Here is a 24,067-nt window from a genome sequence, read left to right as displayed (position 1 = left end):
TATAAATCATCTTATTAAATTGATACACTTACCCACAACGAACTCATTTCTTTCCCCAAATTGTTTTACAACCGAAACGGCACCAGATGGGAAGAGAGAGAACCGTTCGATGGTTTGCATTCTCGAAAGTGCTGCAATTATACGCCATTTTCCTTGGCTTCCATCAATCATACCGGGTGGGTAGCGATGGTAAATTAGCTTGTTAACACCTTCGATTAGTGCGACTAGCAGGCAGGCAAACTACCAGGATACCCCAACCCCAAAAGGACATCGCACTGGCGTACGATAATTGGTTTGCCTCAATTACCTATCGAAAGATTTCAACGAGCGCGAAGACACGTGCACGCGCAAAGACGATCGTTTACCAGGCGGCTAATAACTTTTCTCACCAAAAACCTTCGCCTCGTTGAAGTACATTTCTGGTACAGAGAATGGCGCTGATCTCCACGCGTATTTTAAGAAGCGCTTAAAATTGTGCACTTCAAAAATCAATTACCCTCCGGAGTGATAAATCGTACCTGTGTACGGCGACTTGACACAACGAGGGCAATGCCAGGGTATCGAGCAATGAGCATTTAACATGCGCAAAACATTCCGAAATGATTGTCTAATTAGCTTCCAGGCTTGGCGTTGGAGTGGGCAATCCGGGGGCTACCAGATCGATCTGCCAGATCCAAACTCGGGGGCCAACCGCGATCGCGCGTGATCTTCACCCCAACGTGGATCGCTCCGGAGTCTCGGGCTTTTCCAACTCCAATATGACTGGTGACTAATGAGCAACAAAGAAGAAAAATTACACAGAATGTCGTACCACGGCAGCACGGTACCACCGCCATGCACGGATCGACGAAAAAACCGAGGCGTGGTACCATAGATTTCAACGGGTTTTACCGGGACGGGTTACAAAAAAAAAAAAGCAACATAACATCACCGAGCCGAGGTGACCGGACATTCCGATTTGGCTGCCTACTCTCGCAATGGTGGCCACCATCGTTTCGGCCTGCTCCAAGTGGCACTATCTCTCCGGACCGGACCGGTGTCGATTTATTTGCCACCCAACCCCCGTCCTAGGGTGTTCAACGGGCCGGACGATGGAAAGGACCACCGGGTCCGGGTTGGCCAGGGACACATCGAATGGGGATGATGAAAGAAGTACATTTATTTCGTAATCACGATTTCAAATTGCCAACCATGCATCATGCGCACTGCACCAATCCAATTCCAATGTCCAGCGTAGGTTCCAGGGCTTCGGCTGCGGGCCGCTCTGATTTCTGAGCCACACCGAATCGCGGACTCGGCGTGCGTGTCAAAAGGCTAAGAAGTCCTTCGGAGCAGCGCACCTTCCTACGGCTGGGTGCTATACATCGACAAACCCCAACAACCCAAGCACGCAGAACATCGAAACTAAGCGCTTAATGACCACTTGTAAAAGTCCGAGCCCGACGATCGTTCTCTCCTGGGAAGCCCTCATCAATGCACGACATCATATCATCTCTCCCCACACACACACACACACACGGGGAGAGAGGGACAAGATCTTGGACCAGAGGAACACTGCGCAGCCACTAGGACGAGCTGTGGACAGCTCGACAAACGCATGGATGATGTTTGCGACATCTCGATGGCAAACCCGAGATGATCTCCAGTGCGAATTACAACGATCATCAGCGTTAGGTTCGGGCGAAATACACAAAGCTCCGAGACCTCCTCCTCGCTGCTGACAGGAGCCCCATATTCGGACCAGAAACACAGCGATTCCCTCCTTCCCACCGGTGGTCGGCTACTCCAAGCTACTAGGCGCAACATAGTTGAAACCGTTGTTTGGCTGGAGGCCACCGTTGGACATTCAGGTCAGCTTAAGTGGATCCGCGTAACTTCGAACAAACGAACAACACGTCCTATTCACACCGGCCGATCCTAGCGAAATATTCCGATTATCTTGTGCTTTGATCTCTTCCACTACGCGCATGATCGGGGCGGGATGGGAGACGCGTTGGCGAAGGATTGCAGACCATGTGTGTGTGTGTGCATGTAAATATTTGCACGAACTTTCCGCATTGGCGCATTTTCACACGCGCCTCGGCCGACGGAGGAAATGAAGATCGGGGCGAAAACCTGTAGTGCACTTGATCATCAGCGGCGATCAATCTTGCCGGATGGGATCGTGCGAGAGCCGTGTAGCGAGCCGTGGACCCGTGTGTCCCTGCCCATGGCCAGATCGTGAAGTGCCATACTTTTTCGCCGGACTTTTTCCCGGCCCCCGTCGGCGGCTGCACACCAAACAGGAGAAAGAAGATGCGATATCGCGAAAGACTTATCTAATATGGCTTTCTCGTTTTGCATATGACGGACATTGCGCCGGGCCGACGTGCAGGTAAATTAGAATCAATCAAACGTACACAAATGGTGATTCCTGCACACTTGCCGGACGCCCAACCATTGATTCGTCACAGTCGTGGGCTATGGAATTGGAAAAAGGCAGGAAAAACAAGCTATTGAAGATGCTCCATCGAAGGTTGGGAAATGGCCCTACCACCGCCAGAGTTCACTGGTCATAAATTCTTATGGCGCTGAGGTGCGTCACGTGCACGTGGTTGGGTCACAACACACACACTGCAGAAGGTCCATTTAAGCCACGTTTCGTGGCTCTGTTTTTGGAACACGCTGCAGCAAGGGACCGTTATGATGAAAGCTAAAAATAAAGGAAAACGGACAAAGAATTATTGACCAATGCTAAGTGCAGCGTGTGAACTACGTCCCTTGTCCGACTCTCGAGTCAGGGCCACGGGAGTTGCGCACGAAACAAAGTGAGCCAGGGGAACTCAGCTCCGACCTCCGACCACGATTTCCGTGTCTGTGTGTGTGCGTGAGTGTGCAGTGGATCAGAAATGGTAACTAAGATTGACACTGGCCGAGATTTTCCAAACTCAAGCCCCCTCCTCTCAAGTCTGACAAGACCAATTTGGAGTCATCTTACCCGGGGAGTTCATCATTCGGACATCTGATGACGCTGTGCCGCCTCCGTTGGGATGCTGAGGCGATGCAGTTTTTGGTTTGTCCTTTGTGTGGTTTTGTGGGTACAGGATTCCCAACCCGAAACCACACGGAGAAGGACGTAGCGTCCTCTTGCTTATGCACACTTGACTGCATCGTTCGGGGATCCGGTGCATTCGGGCGTAACAACACGCCTCGAGCGTTAAAACATGTGTCCTGCCAGCGGACCGTATCTGAACCGAACGAAAAACAAAACACAGGATGCAATGCAATCGAAGCAGAAGTCTCGGGTCCAAAACCGGCTAAATGCACATGACACTGACAAAATTTTGTGACTGATCACTCTGGTCTCTCGCATCGAGTCCTCGGATATGACGGTATTGGATTACCGGGCGAACCGATGCACATTTCGGGCGAACCTTGAAGTACTTGCCTTCTTGGTCTATCCATGGCTGTCGATGAACCTTTGTTTACTCGGTCACAGTGTTGTTGCATCAAAAGCTCGCTCCTGACGCGAACAGACGTACGTGCGCGTTGGGCGGTGTGAACTCACTTGTCCGCTGTTCAATCCGATCACCAAGCCTGTGAAGCGTGAAATTTCGTACAACCGAGTAATTAACTTACTGCAAACCAGACCTTCTCGACTACATTGTTTCCAAGAACCGACTCAACGGGGAATAACCCCAAGGAGGCAACTGTGGCAGAGTTGGTATCGGTGAGAGGTCACTCCGTCGCGGTCATCCAGGCCACGCACCCGTTCGAGGAGATCCTGGATCGTGCAGCTAACCGCAGGCGCGACTAATAAATTCACCTGCCGGTTGTACGGTGCTGCAGGTACTTCAGCGCACCATGACTCATGCAATATTTATAACCTCAACCCTCATACCTCGAGCTATTTTGCATAAACCGCGCACCGACGCACCAGCTCGACTCGCCACCCGATAATCGCCACCAGCAGCTCGCTTTCGTGGTCGCCGTGGTCACTGCACCTTATCAGCCGGGTCGAACTCGAACTCGCACTGGACTGCGCTTTTTCCAGACTTGGGCAGACCGTCCGGCCGACTGCCAACATATGTAAATACCTTGCGTTTGTGTGCTTTGCGTGCAATCTTTTGTTGAAAACTTGCTGATCATCGCTGCGCTCCGTGGTTCGGGAGCCCGGTACGGGAGCTTCTGGGTCGGGTGTAATTGGACATCGACCGTCGTCCGGTTACCGGCTCCTTGCATCGGGTGCTCCGATAGACACGGCGAATTTTGACCAAGCCTCTTCCCCTCTAGAAATGCAGCAGCGCATTTGGGTGCAGTTGGTGCGCCACCAGACATACCTCGAGAGCGCGATCGCGCTGCTGCATTTTTCATTCAAACCGCCACTTCGAACGCAAAACGCTTGGCTGCTGCACCAAATATGGCACCACTAATAGCGACAACGCGACTCAAAACCACGAAATCATTTCGCGAAACGGCAGACACACACACACACAAAAAGGCATCAAATAAACCAACCGAGAGATCAAGGCAGTCGAACGAAATTATGCAAGTCGGCATTAGACCTAGTGGGATACCCCACGGGAGAAAGAATTTCATGGCAAAATTCCACCGCGCACACACACACACACTCATGCGGCCTAGACTGGGTGATGGTGGTGTACCGGAGCGATTTGCAAGTATCGCTGGTTTGCATACAATCGGCGCACCGCCTCCAACAGGCCCGGCGTCGGTAACAATCATAATTATAATGGTTTGTGAAGTCATTAAATAAATTAACTGTTTTCCGCACCGATTCCTCACTGCACCTCACTGTACCTGTGCCTGAGCCTGTGTCGCTAAAAGGAAGTAGACCTTACACTCCTTCGTCGAATCTAGGGAGCGAACGCCACAAACTACTTCTGCACCGCTACGAACTCCTACCTCCATGATCTCATCGTAGAATCATTTATCTCGCCAGCTTTACGGCGCTCGAATAGCCTCGGGAGATATCGGAAGTCATTTCTTGTGCCCGGTTTGGTTGTCACTGATTCTGGCACCACGATCTGCGCACCCAAATACCTGCCCTTAAACGGAGTCGCGACTAGAGAGCGCTCCTTCGCTAAAGCTTAAAGGTTATTGTACTACTTCTGGATGATCTCTGAGGTCTGTATCACCGAATCCGAATACTTTTGCTAATAATTCAATTAAACACAATCTAGCATCTACATCTTGGCATTTCCTTTTGGGGACCGAGCTCCCAACACCTCACAACTTCACGGGCGTCCGATTTGATCTATTTGCCAAACTTCCTGCAATCACTCCGACTACGACAAATTTTCCGGACATCCTCGATTCTTTCTGCTTTGCTCCATCTTGTCTCCTGAGGCACTCGAGCACCCAAGAGCGCTCCAAGGCATCTCCAGACACAAAGCGACGTCTTCCGGCAGTCTGATCGAGGAAGTGTCTGCGCTCCAGAAACTGCTCCAGATTTTTCGTTAAACTCGCGCACCATCGGCTCCTCATGAATAATGCAAATATCTACGCCCCAGGGTGACCAGCGTTCGATCCGGTGGTGACCGTAATGATGATTCATTGGAAGGAATGTTTTGGACAGAGCGAAATACCAGCTTCAAAACTTTTGCGGTCCCACAGCACACCTGGCACTTCGATCCGTTGGAAGCCATCGCGACTCTCCCGTTTTGGCAACTGGATAGCTTGATTGTGTTGGTTTCTTGGAAAAAGCCTGCAGATCAAGACACGAAAAACCGTAAAACCAGCTACATCATAATGACATTCGAGCATACTGGTTCCTGACTGTGCCGCCGATCGACCGACGATTATGATGTATTCATTCCGCGAAGCTTATCTCCTAGCTGGTGGTGGTGCTTCGCCCGACGTCACACATTAGGAGGCAATTTCTATTGATGATAAAATCACGATTTATGATTATTTGTTTCCCTTTCGGAATGGTATTCAATAAAGCCTGCACACACGATTAGGCGTGTGCGGGCCACGTTTTCCAATCGCAAGGTGCTTTATGGAAACCGCGCCGTGAGCTTACCCCAGGCCCAGCTTCCTCGTCGGTTGAGGTAATTTGATGTTAAATTGTTTTGTTTATCATTTTTCATGCCGCTGTCCGCTGTCTCAATGATAAAACATGTTCCACGGTCGGCACGGTCGAATCGGAAATCGATACGGGCTCATCATCAATGCCGAAGCCCCTGCCTGATTCTGCAGGTGACGAGAAATTGGAAGAAAATTATTGCTTCTCGGTGTACATCCAGCAAATGGGATGCAGCATGGGAATTGATAGTCATGCCACCATTCGCATCTCGCTTAAATGGCATTTATTTTCTTGAAACTGCCTTTTCCCTTGCCTAGATTTTGCTATATTACCTTGCAAATGGCAGTGTAGATTAGATGAGCGCTTCCCATCAAGCAATCAACGCCAGCAGATTTTTCTGCTTGTCCACCAGATTAGCATCTTCTTCTAGTGCTGCATGCGATGTTAGTCTATTAATGTCGCCAGTGAAAACTCGTGTTGCTCGAGTGCCGTTTTTCCTTCGTTTTCATTTCACTTCAAGCCCTTGCAAAGGTCACGAGCAACTTGCTAACTGGGTTTTAACAACTTTCCTCACTTAAGGCTTTTTACGACCACACATCGCAAAGGCGATAATAAATCCCAACGAGGACGATCGTCTTACCGCAGACAGCGTTTACAAGATCTTCATAAAACCATAACACTGCCGATTGTCAAGCGAACAACAATAAAACGGAAATCTAGATAAAATTGTTCTGCGAGCTGGACTTCAACCAAACGAGCGATGATTTTTCCCATCTCGCTCGCAAGACAGACAAACGGGCGAGTGAAAACATCTGTTTCCCGCGTGGCAGGTGGAAAACGCATTTCCAATTTATTGCACCCGGGCCGCGTAAGCAGGTCGCGACGGCTGGCCGAGAAGCTGCTTCCATCGGCCGGCATACCCGACGGGGCTAATTGATTGCGTACTTGTCCGTCATTTGTTGAGCGGATCGTTCGCGATCGTTTGCATACACCGTGTTTCACCACAAATCCGATGGCGGAAATAGTACACCTAATTGAAACACCTAACCCGGGTTCGGTGGACGCGGGCCAGGAAAACTCATTCCCCACATGGCCATGGGTGGAAGTCATGGCAGCGAAACAACGCACGCTGCCCCTACAGTCCTATGACGATTTACGATTTGTCATAAAGCAACCGACCGAACGACGTCCAAGTGCCGTCTCCAATAAACATCGGCCGCGTAAGACTGGCCACAGCACAGATCCGATCCGCCTGGGAGATGTTGCCGTGGCACTACATGCCGTTTTAAATCAGCTGGAAATTTATGTTTTCGCATTGCGCGACAGGTTTCCACCGCGAGGGCACGACGGGAGAATCGAAGAAAAGTCATAAACTCCGAGCGCCTCGCTTGCTGAGGAAGATCTAGGAAGTGCATGGTGTCGCTCCATCGCCGGTCCAGCAGACGGTCGCCAAGTGGGTAAGTAGTGCGACATTCGCACAACTGCGAACCGTTCGTGGGACGCAATTGATTGAACAGGTGGGAAATGGGAGCTCGACTCGTTAGCTTTTCGGGTCGGTGGTTGAAGATCATCTGCTCCATTAGCGAATGACATCGGCGCTCATCAGTGGAGCATGTCACTGGCGACTGCCACTCATAAATCTCGTCGATCCTCGAAACTGCTTTCGTGGTGAATTAGCTCGCTTTAGCTCGTATGAACAGGGAAGAAACAGTAGTGAAAGCGTCAGGAAAGAGAGTGAGCGAGAGAGCAAGCGACGCGTGAGAACTGGCCCACCAAACAACTTCCCAAAGCACCCAAAGCTCCAGCGACACCCAGGAAGATTCTTCTGGATTGTATCGATCGCATCTTCACGGTTGTCATTTTATTCACCCATCATAATATGTGAATTCATTTGACGTGCCCCAATGTGACTAACGTCGGCGAATGAACAAAAACACATCACGAGGGGATGAGTGAAACTCTGTAATTTTCAGCATCGATCATCCTTTTATTATGAGGTGCCGCACCCTCTAATCTGGTTAGGGGGTTTGATTTATACGAGATCGAGCAACGGAACTTGCCCCAACGAGCTTCACCAGTTTCCGCAGGAAGTCTTTGGAAGTTGGCCCGCACTCGCCATCGGAAGACAAAAACATATTTAAACAGATGTTTTCCTGGGTGGAAAATTGTGGTAACCGGGCTGGGCAAGGAGAATCTTATTATGCCGAAACCATGCAACCGGATGGAAATGAAAGGGAAATGGTATCGGTTAGTAATTAGATGAAAACGAAACCGAAATGATCTCTCTCTCTCTCTCTCACAAACATGTGTTTGAGTTCGTTGCTTAACTTGAATTGAAATCACCTCCATAACGCTCTCATCAACCTTTCCGATGAGGCTGTATTTACCATTTCACATGAATTTATGTTTCCTCTGAAGCTACGAATATACGAGTAAGAAAACGATAATCTAGTTAAGGCTACAGTTTTACTAATTATAGTAGCCGATTTGATCGGATATCTGTATAAATCAACCCTAACCTCCTTAAGTGACATCAACGATCGCTGCTAAATACCAATCTGGGGCGTTTTTTGCAGATAAGATCGAACAAGATCTTCTCGGTGCAATACCATCAATTATCATCCCTTTAGACGCTGAATCGCCGACTAGTTCTCTAAGCATCTCCACAATATCTAACGCATCCAGGTATATTAAGAAATGCTTTTTTGTGCAACAAAGTCTTGATCGTGGACCAGAACAGCGGCATACGATCGCATGGCGATGATAGTTAAAATAAAGTTTAATTAGACTGTCACCATCGGTGACGCTGCAGGTGAATTTATGGAGCTAATTCTTTCTCCTGCCTTGGACCGATGGGTGTCTGTTTCTAGGGTTAGCTTTTTTTGCTCAATTAAAATCTTACCGTTTTCTTCGCTCTTTCCTCCTCATTCGCAGAACTCACTTCCAGCACAGTGTGCGAATCGGTTCCGACCGATGCAAGATCAGGATCAGCGGGCGCAGCAAGCCGACACAGCGAGCGATAACATTAAGGCCGTAATGATGATGGTAAGTACGAATTATGCTCGCCTTCGTTTCTTTCCCATGTGGTACCGCCGTTGATAGATCTTGCATAAGTAACCTTACGATGGACGTCGAATGAAGAGCTGGACAAATACTCGGCTTGCCGCTTGGTGTGAAACAGCCGGCAAGCCCTTTTCATAACTTGTAGCAAGCTGAAGATTGCAAACGGCCGGCCAATAGCCGTTTGGCCCGAGATCGTCTGTCTGTTCTGCTCTCGTTTGTTGATCGACAGCTAGCAAGCACCCCTATGATGGGCCGATGTAAAGCGATTTGCTCCGGTTCGCGGACGCACGATAAGAAAACCGGGACGAATCCACCCGGATCACACAGAAAACGTGACGTGCAATGGCCGATGCGTGACTCGTGATGCACTCCCGCCTAGCTAACACCTCACCACGACACACCAGACACAGGAGAGATCGATCGATCGGTTGACTCCGGGGATCATTTATCTTCGACTTTGATGCTACACACACGCGTGCTGAAAGGGCGTCAAAGCCGATGCTTTTCTCACGATGTCCACACCACGATGACACCTCCTAGGTAGGGAATATCAATTTGTTGCCAGCAACCTCGGGGCATCCTAGGTGCGACATTGTTGCTCTCTCGTCAAGCATCGCATCGCGTCTGACGTTTTGCCCTCAGACGGATATGGATATGGAGATGCTTTTCAAACATTCGCACACACACACGCGCGAATACGGCCAAAGTTCCGGGACTAATGTGATTATGCATCTCAAGTACAGCGTACACACACACACACACACACACACCTGTCAGAGACGAGTTGGAAGACGAATGGCACGTCGATTGTTGGTATGACTTAGTTGACTACGGCTTCCTTCTACTCCAGCTGTGAAGTGCCACCATTGAAGCCATCTCGAAAATGCATCCTCGCCTTTCCACAGGCCACAAGTCTACGTCGGACCGCGGCTCGTTATGGATTCTTCTCCAGCGATCTCTTCCGACTCGGCAATAAAGTTGTTCAATAATCATCTTCAGCACGGGCCTTCCTCGATCTCGCTCGAGCACCACGATTATGATTATTATTAATTTTCCTAATTTTCATAATTTGATAAAGCTCGCGCCCCAAACGCTCGCTTCAAGACGCCCGAGTGGCATAGTAGTAGTAGAAGTGGAAGTAGTAGCCACTGGCGAACAGTCGATGCCCTTTGCCCGAAACCTGCCCGGGCCAATTCCGGGCCAACATAATAACAATAAAAAAATACATCCGTCCATAAAATCCGCAAATCACGCGCGTGCCTCCGTTGGTTCACGATGTCGCAATTACTGTTTATGACATTTCCCCCCCATTTTTGTTCCCTTGTGTTCCACAACCTCGATGTCTCGCTGTCTCTGGAGGGCCCTTGATCGGGCCTGGATATGGCCCAACCGATGGCACTGATTGGCCATTTTTATCCAACAAAGATTGAGGCTGCTTCCCCATCAATAGACAGACTTTTCCAGCACGCACACGCAAGCATACGGTCGGACTGCAGCCCAACCGATTGATTCCAAATGATGTTCGCATCTTCGGTCGTCTGTCAGCCGAGTCCGCGTCGTCCGTCCGAGTACGAGCCTAAACCTCCGGTGGGATCTTTTTGGGGTCGGTACATTTTTGGTTTTAAAATGGACGATAATATGGGAAAGGCAATATTTGATGGAGGAGTTTGTCTGTGTGGTGGAGTACCCATCCCTCCTTCCTATCGTTGGTTCAGTGGGCGGGTGGTGGGAAAAAATCATAATCAATTTCAATTATTCAGTCATTTATCAAATTGTTGACCCGCACGAAGTCAATCAATAGCCTCAGAATGGCGCAAATCTTCGTACGGACTTCGTGCTCCGTCCCGGGATGCTCGAATTGGTCAAGAAAGTGACCAAAAGGCATCAAATTGTTTTCTCAGCCCTAGCTGCGGTCTTTTATTTTTCTTTTCCATCTCGCTTTTCTGGGTCGCTTAGGACGTGCGGCGACAGACACGCAGATGAAACATTCAGCTAGGTTCGATATGACTCCATTAATCATTGTTCGCTGATGACGGTGATGCATTGACCACCCAGGACCCGCAGAACGCGCGCGGATCTATTGGGCTGACGCATGGAGCCTTCACCAGGCCACGACACCAAACCCAGGAGAGCGGCGACGACTCATGACAAATTTCTCAATTAAACGGATGGTACCGGATTCTGGCGCTGCAACGATCAATTATGACCTTTGGAAAACCAATTGTACCCTAAAATTGAATCGTTTTCAACCGCATTGAGTGATGTTTAACAAATTGGGTTGTTAAAATGTTTATCATCCCAATCCAAAACCCTTCGCGTCGGCAGGACGGTTGAAGGTCGCCACTTTCTAAAACTAAAGATTTGGAACAATTACAACCCGAACGGTTTGATGTAATCGAATGCCTGCCATCAATCATAGAAGAATGCCTCTCCGTAAGGAACCCAAACTGGTGGGGAGGAAATATTAATGTTCCCTCCCAACCCACAGCATTCTAACCACACAAAGCTCATTTCCAATCACTTCTCGCTGGCCCTCTTTGCAACTGTTTCGCCGGAAATAATTTAGCGCTAAACGTTAATTTCAAAATTACTCGTGCGCTAATTGGACCACAATAAATGAATGAACCAATTCATTCATTCACTCACTCATTCATTCATTCTTCACACCATCGCCACCACCGTGCGAGAAGCATAAGCTCAACGCAACGTTGGAAGCTGCCTATTTTCCCACGGTTTCGCTGCTGTCAGAACCTATCTGTCCGAGCAGGACACAACCTCCCTCTTCAAGAGACGGGAGCAGCAGGATCCTGTTAGGCGAGGGAAAATGTGCGAAAGCAGAAGCACATCACCCATTCAGCGGGTCCCATTTCAGCAGGCAAACGCGAAAATACATATTTGCATAGCAATTTGCACATGCTTAGGTATCATTATCACGCGGTGGGGTTAGCTTTTGCACCTCCAATACGTCCAGTCTGCTCCAACTTGACCGATCGTCCACCGGGTGCAGTTTGCAGGTCAATTGGTTCCGGATGTTTTCTGTGCGACTCACTGACTGACTGACTGACGGATGACGGACCGGACCAGACGGACCAGCGGCCGCAGCGCCGTAAGTACTCTGACACGTCCGATGACAACCGCATTAGGGGAGGCAGCAAGGCAATCTTCAGTAGCGTTTCAGGAGATGCATTAGGCGAATTCGCCAGCACACAAGAAAAACGCACTCTCATCAACGACGTCTCCGGGGCTAGACTCCGGGGATGTCCAAGAAGTCTGAGGACGAGGAACAAAATTGCTCCTCCGATGCTTGCTCGTCTAGACATTGGAAGTCTGGCCGTTTGCTGGTGTCTTGGTAAACGGGAGCACACGATCTGTTGCTAGTCACTTCTACCGAACTCCGCACGGTTGCATCCAACGGTACCAGCCAAGGTGTGTTGGGCCGAGCATTTTGCCCGAGGGTAAGAGCGTGTGTGTAATGAGCATGATTGAACGGCCGATTGTGCAAGATTATCGCATTCTGATCGAGAGCACACGATCCTCCACGATGCGATCGATTCTTGCGCATCTTGGAAGGACGGAGGACGACGGCGGCCACAATTAATGCTCGCATCACATTCGATTCTCGATCGGATCTCGCCTGCGATCGCAGCCCGCTTGCGCAACTAGACAGACAGAATAAAACACATACCGAGCAATGCTAGCGACTGTGCTCCGTAAATCACTCGACTCTAGGGCCGAGTCGCGTCTTCTGCCGACAGTTAGAACTGGTTTTCCGCTCTACAGCTCTGCAATCCAGGGTGGATCACTTGTGCTCTCGCAGCATGTTTCAATTGTGTTTAAACCGCTCTTTTTTTTCAAATGCGAAAAGGGCAGAGGCTCTTTCTTTCTGCGCAAGTTGAACTCCACACCCTCCTCACTAACACACCCGATGTTGGACAATATCAAGTTTTTCTGTGTTTATCGTATCGAAATCAAAAGAGCTTAGCCGCCCGCAAGGCCCGCTAGCAGCAACATCTTTCGATATGTTGAGTGGTATTTAATCGTTCACCTTAGCATTACCGGTCTGCGGGCGGCATTTCAAGGCAGGTTGATAATGTTTTTCGAGCAAGAAAACTCCCCGTTTGGCGATTTGTCCTCGTGACGCCCTCAGCCCGCCGGCCGGAGTTTTACGATATTTGCACCATAAACACAACCTGATTCGACAGTGACAGTGATGCTGTTCTCTCTTTAATTTACTCCCCCGAAGTCTTTCCTTGCCTTTTAATGGTTATCGTTGCGCCACCCAGGTAACAGCATCATACCCCAAAAATGTGCGCCAAAATGAGCTGCCCGTTGCCGTTTCCTTCTCGGCGATTCTCGCCAATCGCGTCCCACGCCCCCGGTCGAACTGGTTTCTTTTTTGGTTTCTGCCCGAGAGAAAAGTGACGACATTTTACCGTCCTCCTTCTTAATTTTCATCTCCACGAAGAAGCCTTATCTGCGATCGTACCACCGGAGGACGGCAAACGATAGGTAATATAGCGTCGTTCGAGATTACGGTCTTAATTCGGACACTCCGGCGAGTCCGGCGACTAATGGCAATCAGCTTAGGAGTGGAGTAAAACTTAACGGCCCACATAAAATCTGCCTCCCGAAAAAAAGCGCTAAAACCAAAGCCCCTGGATCGGCCGTTCAAGGGGAAAGCTTCTTAATACTTCGATAATCGATCCCGAAATGAAGGCCGACTCCCTGGAAGGGTCCTTCTTACGGGGTGACAAATGTGCTCTCCTCGGGCTATTGGAATTCGAGTGTGCGTTTTTATGTTTCCTAAATTGAAATGAACGCAGCAATCGAAAAGGACACAACGAAAGTGACACTCTTGACACTAAACACAAATTAAATAGATACCCATTAAGACTTCACAGTTGGACACAGCGCCATCAAGCTAGAAATAAATAGAAAACCAATGCTTGGTGGAGAGCAATTAGGAGTAGTTTTTTTTGTGTGTTTGGTGTTGCGATTTTACGCATTCGGAAAGAGAAATCGAATGTAAATATTTGAACGATGATTCAATTTAACAAATATAAAGGTTTCCCACCGTTCGTCGCTTCACTACCCGTTGAAGTCTTTCCATTTCGCTCTCAACGCTGCTCCATTTAGTCCCAAAACGGTTCCATCACTGATTCGAGCGCCAAATTAACGTGCAACCGAGCGATTTTTGCGATTGCAAGCGCGAACTACAAAGTAGATCATCACCGGGCGATATAAATGGGTGCATTTGCAACCGATGCCATTCACAACAGCGAGAACAGAGCGAGCGCGCACGTTCGCGACAAAATGCGCACACCCAACGGGGCACGATTTATCACGATCGTTTTGCTGTCATTCGACAATTTATCGTCTGCCTCCGAAACCTTCTCGTTCGCGCGCGATCGTGATAAAAGTGATTTGCGTTGCATCAACGACCGTGTTACTGTGTCACACATACACCGATACAGATGGGGAGCTTCATCAGTCCCGTTCACACCCAAAAACAAAAACGCCAACGAATTACGATCGCGTGCAAACACACATTGAAACACAAACTTTTGGCTGGTGGGAAAATTGGAGCAAACGGGAGAGATGATTGACTGTTGTCAATTAGTTATTTCCTGAGCTGGTTGGCTTGTCCTGGCACAGGGGCTTGTCGTCTGTGTTGGGTTCAAAGAGCGAAGAACAAAAACACACTTTCCCCGTTCGTTCGGTGCATCCTTTTCGGTACAAACTGCACTCCCATTTATCATTCGAACGCCCCAGACCCAGAAAGCGCTTCTTGCAGAAAGAGTGCAGCTAAATGCATGCTGTGAATTAATATTTTCCTCTGCTTTTCATCCTGCCAGAAGCCACCAAGGGGTTAAAATGGCACACATCGAATGAGCAACGTTCTTTATCGGTGTATTCCGGCATTAGCGGTGACGATAAGCATCGCGAGCCGCGCTTAATGTATTCAAGTAACTACTTTTGTCTTTATTTTTGCCTGTTTCTTACACATTTTGATTGATTACTTCTGTTTTCTTAAGACGAGCTCGAAAAAAGAGACATTTTGTAATGCTATTTCTCCCTCCCAGAGGTCAAAGGAACACCATCATTGCATTGCACCGATAATACGATTTAAAAGAACCGTTTTGAAGCAGCTGCAACACGAAAGAAGCGTTCAGTTAATAGTTTATGCTCCCGATGTTTACGCTCCTCTCTGCCTATCATCCCGAAAGAACGATAAACATGAATTATGCATCTAAATGTCGATTTAATCGTCGTTTTGATCGGAGCAACAGCACAACAACGCGGCAGAAAAAAAGACGATCAACATGAAAAAACAAACCCGAAGCAACATTCCAAGCGAGGCCCAGATCTTCCCAGCTAAACTACAGAAGATCCGATGCGCGCCCGATACGACCGACGTGCATACCGACGTTGCCTTCTTTTCCATCTGCGTCACATTATTTTATGTGCGCAATCGCGTTCCACCGCACGCTCCACATCGGGGAGGGGGAGAGCAAAGAGCAAATCGAACATCGATTAGAAAAGATCGAGAGCAATAAAATGGCCGGCCAAAGGGTCGTCGTCCATCGAATGTTGCGCAGATCGTGCGCACCACGGCCCAACACCATCAGCCCCAATCTTTGTCGATCGGAAAATGCGTGAATCGCACGCGCCCTCGTGCGTTTGACTCTCCTCCACGAGGAAGACGATTTGCTGCAGTTACAAGTAGAAAAAAAAAAAACAGAATTACGCTACAAGAGCAAAAAAAACATCGCACACACACAGAACTGGAATATTGTGTTAATTAAGTGATGTACCGCGCGCTCTTGCTCGGCTAAAGGCAACCACCGCCGGTGCACAGCTGCGGCCTTTAATCATCTCACCTTTTAGAGCGACCATCACCAGCACCGGGTCACCGCCACCACCATCACCCGGTGCATCGTTGCTGCATGATTGCTTTCCTATTCGCGCGATGCACCCAATGCGTCGCCGCCAACGCGTTTCGGGGAGCGGAGTCTGCTATTTTTCTTGCGCCTCCTTTTACGTTCGCGGACGACGCAGCGCTATGGAATGGAATCGCAAACTTGCTCCGCAAATATTAAACGCAAAAAACAGATCGGCGCACGCACCCATGCAACCGAAAGCTGCTGTTGCTGATGCTGCTGCCTGGGAGATGCACAACGACGTGGAATGATGCCATTTCAAACCAGTCTCTGCGTCTAGTCGCATTCCGCATTCTATGTTGAGTGCAGGCGAGGAACTTGCAGCAGCACCAGCAGCAGCAACAAAAAATTGAAATTATTTCACTCGTCGATGCGATGATTTGCATGATTGAGGGAGACCTTTCTGTCAGCTTTGCTAGAGGTCGAAGTCAACCCTGTCAGGGACACACTTGTCATACGGCTTGAGAAGCGAATTGAAAATCATATTAATTTAACAGAGTTACTAACACAAAACGATGCGGCACCTTTTCGTATAGTATAGATATACTTTATATATAGAAATGATATATAGAAAATTGGTATATCGAGGAATACCAGATCCTGGCAACCCGACGATCTTACCAGACCCCAAAAGGGCTCAGAATCTGATCAGGAAAACCTGATAACTTTTACTTTCTACCCCTTGATCTCAAGGAATCCTGAACTAGATGAGCGTGTTTCCAAGCAGAAAGCCCTTTGAATAACAACGTCGATAATGGAAGTTGTCTCTCAACAAATCAATCATCAAGAACGTTGCATGGCCAAGATGAAAGAACAACTGTACATCAAAGGCTTAAAAGAGCTTGCAACTATGATTGAGGCTATTATTGTAGAGTCTTCTAGGACTTCACGATGGATTGATTTTCGTGATGATTTGGTAGAATTTGAGCCATTTCTGAGCTCTGTGCAAGATTTGGAGGAACATGTTCAGATAGAACAGGAATCCATATCATTCGATCGACTAAAGGTTTCCTATTCTTTCCGAGACTCCGAGATAGAAATGCTTGTTAAGATACCAGGTCATTTTGAAAGGCGTCTGGAAGTGTCAAAATGTCAAAAGGAGTAGCGATTCTGCTTCCTGATAGGAACGAGTTGATATCAAATCCCATCCTGGCTGATTCCCCATGCTTAGGGCTATACACTTTGCTGTAGGAACTCTTGACATCCTGGCCAAGGTTTCTGAAGTTATAAAGCCTAACAAAAAAGACGAATTCAAATCAAAATTATTGATCAACAAGAGAGTCGTATTTTATTTCTTTCCGCAACCGTTTTGTGAACTTTTAAAATAAATAAGCTTATGTGTGTGTGTGCGTGTGTGCGAAGTGGCCATTTCCTGCCATCGTAAACTACAATAATGCAACCAAACGCTCGATCGATCGTTATCTTGAAATAACACAAATATGTTAAACCCCCATACAGGAGCACATACCTTCTGTGTTCATTTATCTGCCCTCCAACCATCACCCTCGGCGATCGGCCAGCCAACCACCTGCCGCCCAGTCCGCAACAAGTGCAGTGATAAACTGCAGGTGGGCTCAACTCCACTAACTCCACCCCGAAATCGCATCCGCGCGCAATCATGTTCAAATCGATGGTGATAATTAAAATTCTCATTTTTAATTGAAAATTCGGTAGCACTCATTTGCACCGGGGCGATGGGCGATGGGTCCCGCGCAAAAGTAAAACATTGCCGTTGATTAATCAGCGCACAGCGAAAAGCCCACCGCATGGGGAAGGCGAGCGTAGCAGCAGTCCTGGAATCGCTCCCGAAAACAAGAACAATCCACTGGAAGCGTCCCCCTTGCGAAGGAAGGCCGATAGTAATCAATAAGTTTCTCGGGTATCGGATTTTGTTTTAACGCGCCAAGGGAATCAGTGAGTGCAATTTTTCACAGCCATTCAAGCTCGTCGTCCGCTTTTGGGTTGGATTGCGCATAGAAGGCGTCCGATTCCGGCAATTGGCTTCAGCGGCGAAGGTCGCGCGCGCGCAACGCTTTCACGAGTTGCGAATGCGCTTTTTCGCGTTAATTAAAATTAATTATTTCGCAAGTGCAGCGGGACACACAAGGATCTTCAAACGCACTCGAGGGACACGCTCGCACTCTCTCTCTCCCTTGGTTTTGATCCTGAGAAGTTCACCAAAAAAAAAAGACATGCATAGCTATTCCGCCAATTCCATTTTTATTTTCACCCCAAAAATGACCGGCCCGGCAGATAAAGCCTGCGGAAAGAAAACGGGAAAGCCAAAAGAAAACAAACAAAAAACCGTTCGTAATTAAAAATGTATCAGGTTTCGATGCGACGGTGCGTCGTACAAACAACACCCGGCTCGGCATCGCTGGATGAGCCCTCGGGCAACTAAAAACAAACCCCTCCGGGCAGACAGTGATATTAATCAAAATAATCAGGTAATATGTCAAAATGTGTTTTTCGCCATCTTTTAGGAGATTTTCGCACAAAAGCAAGCGACGCAATTGCAGCCAGTCGGTGCAACCAACCATCTCCGCTGCAACTCCGCTGGGCAGCCAAAGTGAGCCAAAGAAATAAATCTCCGTGGGTAAACGAATTTCGGTGCTGATAATTCAATTAAAATCCATTCCATCTGCACCGTGGTGTGGTTCATTTCTATCGTTAGCGAACTCTCTCTCTCTCGCGCTCTCAATCTCTGCCCTTCCCTCAACAGGACAGGATCAAATGGCATTTCGGTGTTCGATTCAGAACTTGCTCCGTTTCCTTTCCGGGTTCTATTTAATTGGCTTGCTGGTCGCCCGGTTGTTGCCACGGCCGAATAATGAGCTCTAATCCGTTTTTTCGTAACTTTGTTGCAGGCTAATAATATGTCGCTCGGTGGAGAGTGTCACGAGTTTTTCGTACCCCCGTTCCGATTGAATGGCCACCAATTCATTCCGATTTCGTTAAATCATCCCCAATTAAAGCATGCCGCAAGCGGTAGACTTCCGTTGACTTGCGCACGCCACCGGCACTCGTAGCCGGTAGTCACCGCGAGTCACCGCTCGTCCACGCGGGGGTCAATAAATTTCCCAACGTGCCGACCGAAGCAGCGACCACCACAACCGGAAGGTGGCGTAAACTCTGCGGGGGTCGCAAAATCACCTGACTGCAACCTGCGACCCACACTGCGATTGTGCCGAGAGGGTGCAAGGTGCAGCATTTTTGTGTTGCCTCTTTCGCCACGAACATCTCCCATTGGTGGTTTTTCGCAGAAATACAACTAAATCTTCAACCCCTGTTTGCGGGAGTGGCAGTGGTGTGCAGCAGGCGTGGACGGAAGTGTCCTGCCGCTCTCGAAAACCCTCCTCCCGGCCGGCCGACCGGCTGCCAAGAAACCTTGAAAAGGAAGGAAGGATAGGAGATAAAACAAACGCGCGTCCGACTACCTACCACCGGGAGGAAATGCATTAAAACGAATGGTTATGGACAAATTTCTTCCAGCGCGGCTTTCTTGGGACTTTTAATTAAATGGACTTTTAAAAGTGCATCTGAATTATGCTACGGAACCAGTGCGCCACTGGAACTGCGCAAATGTGAGCCCGCCATCGTTGACGGAGCCGATCGGTATGATCAGGGTCGTCTTGAAGGAGATGCCAAGGATTTTTTACCCCCCTTTTTACCGTCCTTTGGATGTTGTTGAAAAGATTTAAGGTAAGCACTGATTTCATTTCGTGACACTTATGACGGCAATACGAACGTGTCCATCCGTCTTCTTCGCCTTCAAAAAGGATGACCCTTTTTATTGCTTGGAGGGCACAAGATAAGTTAAAACCCTTCTCAACACGGGCAAGGTGAAATATGAGTTATTATTTTAATCTTCACTCACCACCAACCGGTGGCGCAACGAATTATGCACCTCAAAGCTCGAGAAGGCAACCACCAAAAATCGAATTATCACCTGTGTTTGTCGGCCGGCTCAGAAGTCCTAAAAGGAATCTGCCGCTGTTGTTTGTCTTTTTTCCTGACTGGCGGCTACAACCTGATCACCGCTGATTGCTTTTCCATACACACGCGCACACACGCAGCCGCACACAAAGTAATGTAAGCGCGCGAGGAAATATGATGGCAATTATTTTCGAATTTATAAAATCATTCTTCCTTGCGTATTGGAAGGAGACCGCTTAAACCGTGGCAATAATCGTTAACGGAAAGTGAGGTTGCGATCATAATATTGATTCTTTCCCCCCATTTTTTGTGTTTGCTCCTTTTTTACCGGATCGGAGTTACCACGCAGCAGCAGCAGCAACAGTCAGATCCGATAAGCATCCGACGACACTGCCGACCTGGCCCGCCGTCAAAACCAATAATTTACGATCATTTAGTGACCACCGCGGGGACAATCTTTTTGTGTTTTGCATTTCTTATAACGATGCGTCCTTCGTCTGCATTATTCCCTCCATCCAGTCGATGAGCATCCTCCTTTCCATCGGACCTCTGCCGCAGGGATCAATCGAGAGAGAAGAAAAAAATCGTATCGAGGCTAATGCACGCGACGGCCAACACATTACCACGCAGCCGACCATGGTAGAACCGTCTTAATCGAGCCCTCCTTTGACCTTGATATCCAAACGAACATCAAAACTCCATATTCATAAAAGCTTCTTCCTCTGCTGATGCTGCCCGCTGATTGCTGTTCGGGTGCTAGTAGCGAACGAAGAATTATTGCCCACGAGAAACGATTCGCCGAGTTCGGGACACACAGTTTTATACAGTTTTTCGTGAAATCGAACCGCCACAGATTTTGCATACCCCCGTTATGCAACGTGGTTGTGGTTGGAATCGGTTTTCGCGCTTTATCATAGCACATGCACCCCCTGAGCGGTTTTTTTTTTAATTCGATCGGCATCAAGCTCTTGGAGCAGGTTAATAAAAATGAACTTTATCTTGCACCGAGCCAACTCTCTCTCTCTCTCTCTGGGCGATTCTACTATGTTTCGAAATATCCTGCAACACCGGGAGTAGTGTACTTTTAATGCTAGATGAGCTCCGGAGCATGATTTATAAAACTGCCCTCAGCAAGCACACACACACACACATACCTTGCAATGGTAACCGTTTTGCTGCACCTCCGTAGCCCGTGGTCATTGCAGTAGCGACAAACAACGAAAAAAAAGGAGTCACACTGGCAAACGATCGGCCAACGGTCGGTCGGACGGTCGATCGCGCTCGATTAGATGCTGAGTGTGTGTCTATTTTACTTATGAAATATTACCTTCAGATTACATGCCATAAATAAGCCCTACACACACACACACACACTCACCAGAGGCAGGCAACAGGCACTTTATTAAGCGATACGGCGTCATCGTCGCGCGTTTTGATATTTCTCCCGGAGCCGAAAGGAGCGCTCAAGTGCTGCTGCCGCTGCTTTCGATTTTAACCGCGTCGCGTTGATGTGAAGAAATAATACGCAAAGTAAAAAACACAAAAAACCCCTTGCCGCTCGAAATGTACACCCACACGCACGCACACACGAGCCGGGTGCCGGCATGTAATTATTATAAGTTAACATGTTCATTTGCATTTGAAGTTTATTGTGTACCGGGTGATGCATGCGTACAAGCAGCTTAAGCAAACAACAACCACCCTCTCGGGTCGACCGGTAAAACCGACCGCCGATGATTAATTGGACAACCTGTCACCGAAAGTCTGGGCTTAAATTTTGTGCCTTATTTCTGTCGTTGGTTGGTCGGTTGTTGCGAAAAAAAAAAAATATCATTCCGCTTCTCTGGCTCCATTTCTGCACCTGCATTTCGTTGCATTTGGCTGCCTTGCACACAAAAACCACTCCAATTCGCCTTCTTTATGCATGTTTTCACACGCTATAAAAGCAATCAATTTAACAAAAGGTGCAACCCACTCCCCGTTGCCCACAAGGACATGCGCCAACACCGGTCCCGAGGGTAATAACTTACCGGCCAAACAAACCGCCAAACAAACATCGAAAATAAATACAATCTTCAGGAAGTCACGAATGTGTCGTCGCGCGTGTGCATCTGCATTTTGTGCGATCCGCTCCCGCTTTTGGCTCGCGGGCGAAGTGTGAATAGTGTGGATTGGCCTGGCGGTTTTTTTTTTTTATTCTTTTGCGGTGCATTTTATCCACCAAAAAGGGTGGAGAAGAATATGATATATTGTTATGTCCTGCGAAACAACATGTGCCGAACGTACGTACTTTAGCCAATATTCTTCGCTGTTTGCATCTTTGTTTAGTAACAACACACTCGAGAGGCGGTAACACGAACGCCAAACGAATGATAAATGTGTGAACTCGGTCGGCCAGACAGCATTAGCCTAGGTGATGTATTAATTCGAAACTGAAGCAGCGCAACACTTTGACAGCACGCAATGGAAAAGCGACATCAGTTAATAAAAGTTCACGCTGGCTCGAAGTCCGGCACGAGATGATCGATGCGAAAAAAAGGTGTCCAACACCGTTGGCGAGCGAGCGATGGCTTCCGAATATTTAGTCGCTAGAGGTTTTTCGGTGAAATTTTAATCCCTGCTTCAGCGATTTGTTGTTTGACGGCCGAAAAAAGCTGAAAACTTCACATCACGGTCGCCGGATGGTAACCCGCGTGGAGTAATAATGTTTCAACATCTTACGGACCACGTGAGTGTGCGGATTTCGTCCCCCGAGGGTATGGACCTCGGGAACATCCCGAAACATTTTGATGACCCGCTCCGAGTGAGATGTGGAATCGACCATTTAAAAATGCTCCCGTCAGAAGCCACCTCATTAGGCGACATTGAAACGCCGATCGTATCTCCGCGTCTGTCATCTGTCTCGCTCGCCGGTTTGCAAAGCTGGTGCTTGGAAGCGTGGGAATAGAGATTCCTGAAGATGGTCTCTCCAGCCGGCTAAAACTTTGCCAAAGGGCAGCCTCGTTCGTCTTCGATAAAATTAGCAAAAACACTCTTTTCCCGATCATCATCAGGGAAATAATTTCCAGGATCGCTAGGCTTTCGCATCGCCAGCAGTTGCTTCATTAGAGCATTCGATCGAGCGGTTTAAATCAGCGCGCCGATCCGGGCCTCTTCTTCGCCACCATAAACAGCGTGCTTTAATGGCGGTGATGTGAGTCATCCGGAGCACGGATAGTCTATTTTCATGTATCGCAAATTTTAATCAAAGCCCAAGCTAAACGGCCTCCCTAACTAGCTCCACTGTTAAGTCGTCGTCGTGATGATAAATAGCGTAGATTTCCGCTTCCAGTCCGAACGAGTGAAGAGCGCACGGAAGGAAGGGAAGAAACTGTTACGATGATAACAAGACACCCTGCCGTCCATCCGGAGAAAACAAATGTGTGTGTGTGTGTCTATGTGTCTATGCGTGTCGGCAGATCGAACCGGATCATCGTTTTGCTTCATTCATTCGAAGCCACCCATTCATGCTTATGCTAACAATGCTCCGCACCGCATCACGTCTCTTCGAAATGTGATCCTCGGAGCAGCAGCAGCAGCAGCGCCACCACGATCGGTAGCATATGGAAATGAAATGTAAATGTAAATATAATCAGATTCCATCAGAGTGGCTCCGAGCATTGCTTGTTGACCAAGCGCGCCTCAAATTCACACCGAATAAAATAAACATTAATTTCAATCGATTCGTTGACTCGTCGTCGCAGCTAATTTGCGTGCCGTTGAGCACCGTTTTGTCTAGCTTTGGGGATAGTCCGCGAGGATCCGCGGTTCGATGAATGAAACGATTTCACGCTCACGGTGGTGGTGAATCACGCCCATTCCTGCTGGACGGTCGGTGGGTGGGTGGGTGGTGACTCCAATTATGTCAAAAAGTCATGCTTCATTACGGAAGGTCGTGAGCCGGCCGGTAGGTGACGCGAGAATGGCACCTTTTACTACTCCCTGCAACACTTCATGGGAGATCGGAGGTAGGGAACTAAGGAGTGGCAAGGGCAAGAAGAGATTAAATTAGTACATGCGAGCCCACCTTGGGCGCGGAGATCAAATTGTTTCGGTAATTTAC

General features: G+C 48.4%; 2 protein-coding genes across 6 annotated transcripts in view; one reads left to right on the top strand and one right to left on the bottom strand.

The window, feature by feature from the left end:
- Nucleotides 1-24,067, bottom strand: part of LOC118507127 (sal-like protein 3) — a 186,539-nt gene that overhangs the window by 141,989 nt on the left and 20,483 nt on the right. Inside the window, exons 3-5 of one of the 5 annotated variants that reach the window (XR_004905591.1) lie at nt 6,023-6,192; nt 5,766-5,879; nt 4,516-5,704 (exon numbers count right to left, since the gene is read on the bottom strand). The exons of 2 other annotated variants lie outside the window; for them this stretch is intronic. The gene's annotated coding sequence lies outside the window, so the exon portion shown is untranslated. Of the gene's footprint in view, nt 1-2,255; nt 2,461-2,533; nt 2,693-4,515; nt 5,880-6,022; nt 6,193-24,067 lie in introns of those variants that run through there. 2 more of the 5 variants (XR_004905592.1, XR_004905589.1) reach the window with 2 other exon arrangements.
- LOC118507137 (mucin-19-like) overlaps nt 1-24,067 on the top strand; it is a 98,560-nt gene that overhangs the window by 54,269 nt on the left and 20,224 nt on the right. The window lies entirely within an intron of this gene.

The sequence above is a fragment of the Anopheles stephensi genome, chromosome 2, assembly GCF_013141755.1.
Source record: "Anopheles stephensi strain Indian chromosome 2, UCI_ANSTEP_V1.0, whole genome shotgun sequence".
NCBI lineage: Eukaryota > Metazoa > Arthropoda > Insecta > Diptera > Culicidae > Anopheles > Anopheles stephensi.
The sequence above is the reverse complement of the archived record's forward strand: the minus strand, read 5'-3'. Positions and strand labels throughout refer to the sequence as shown.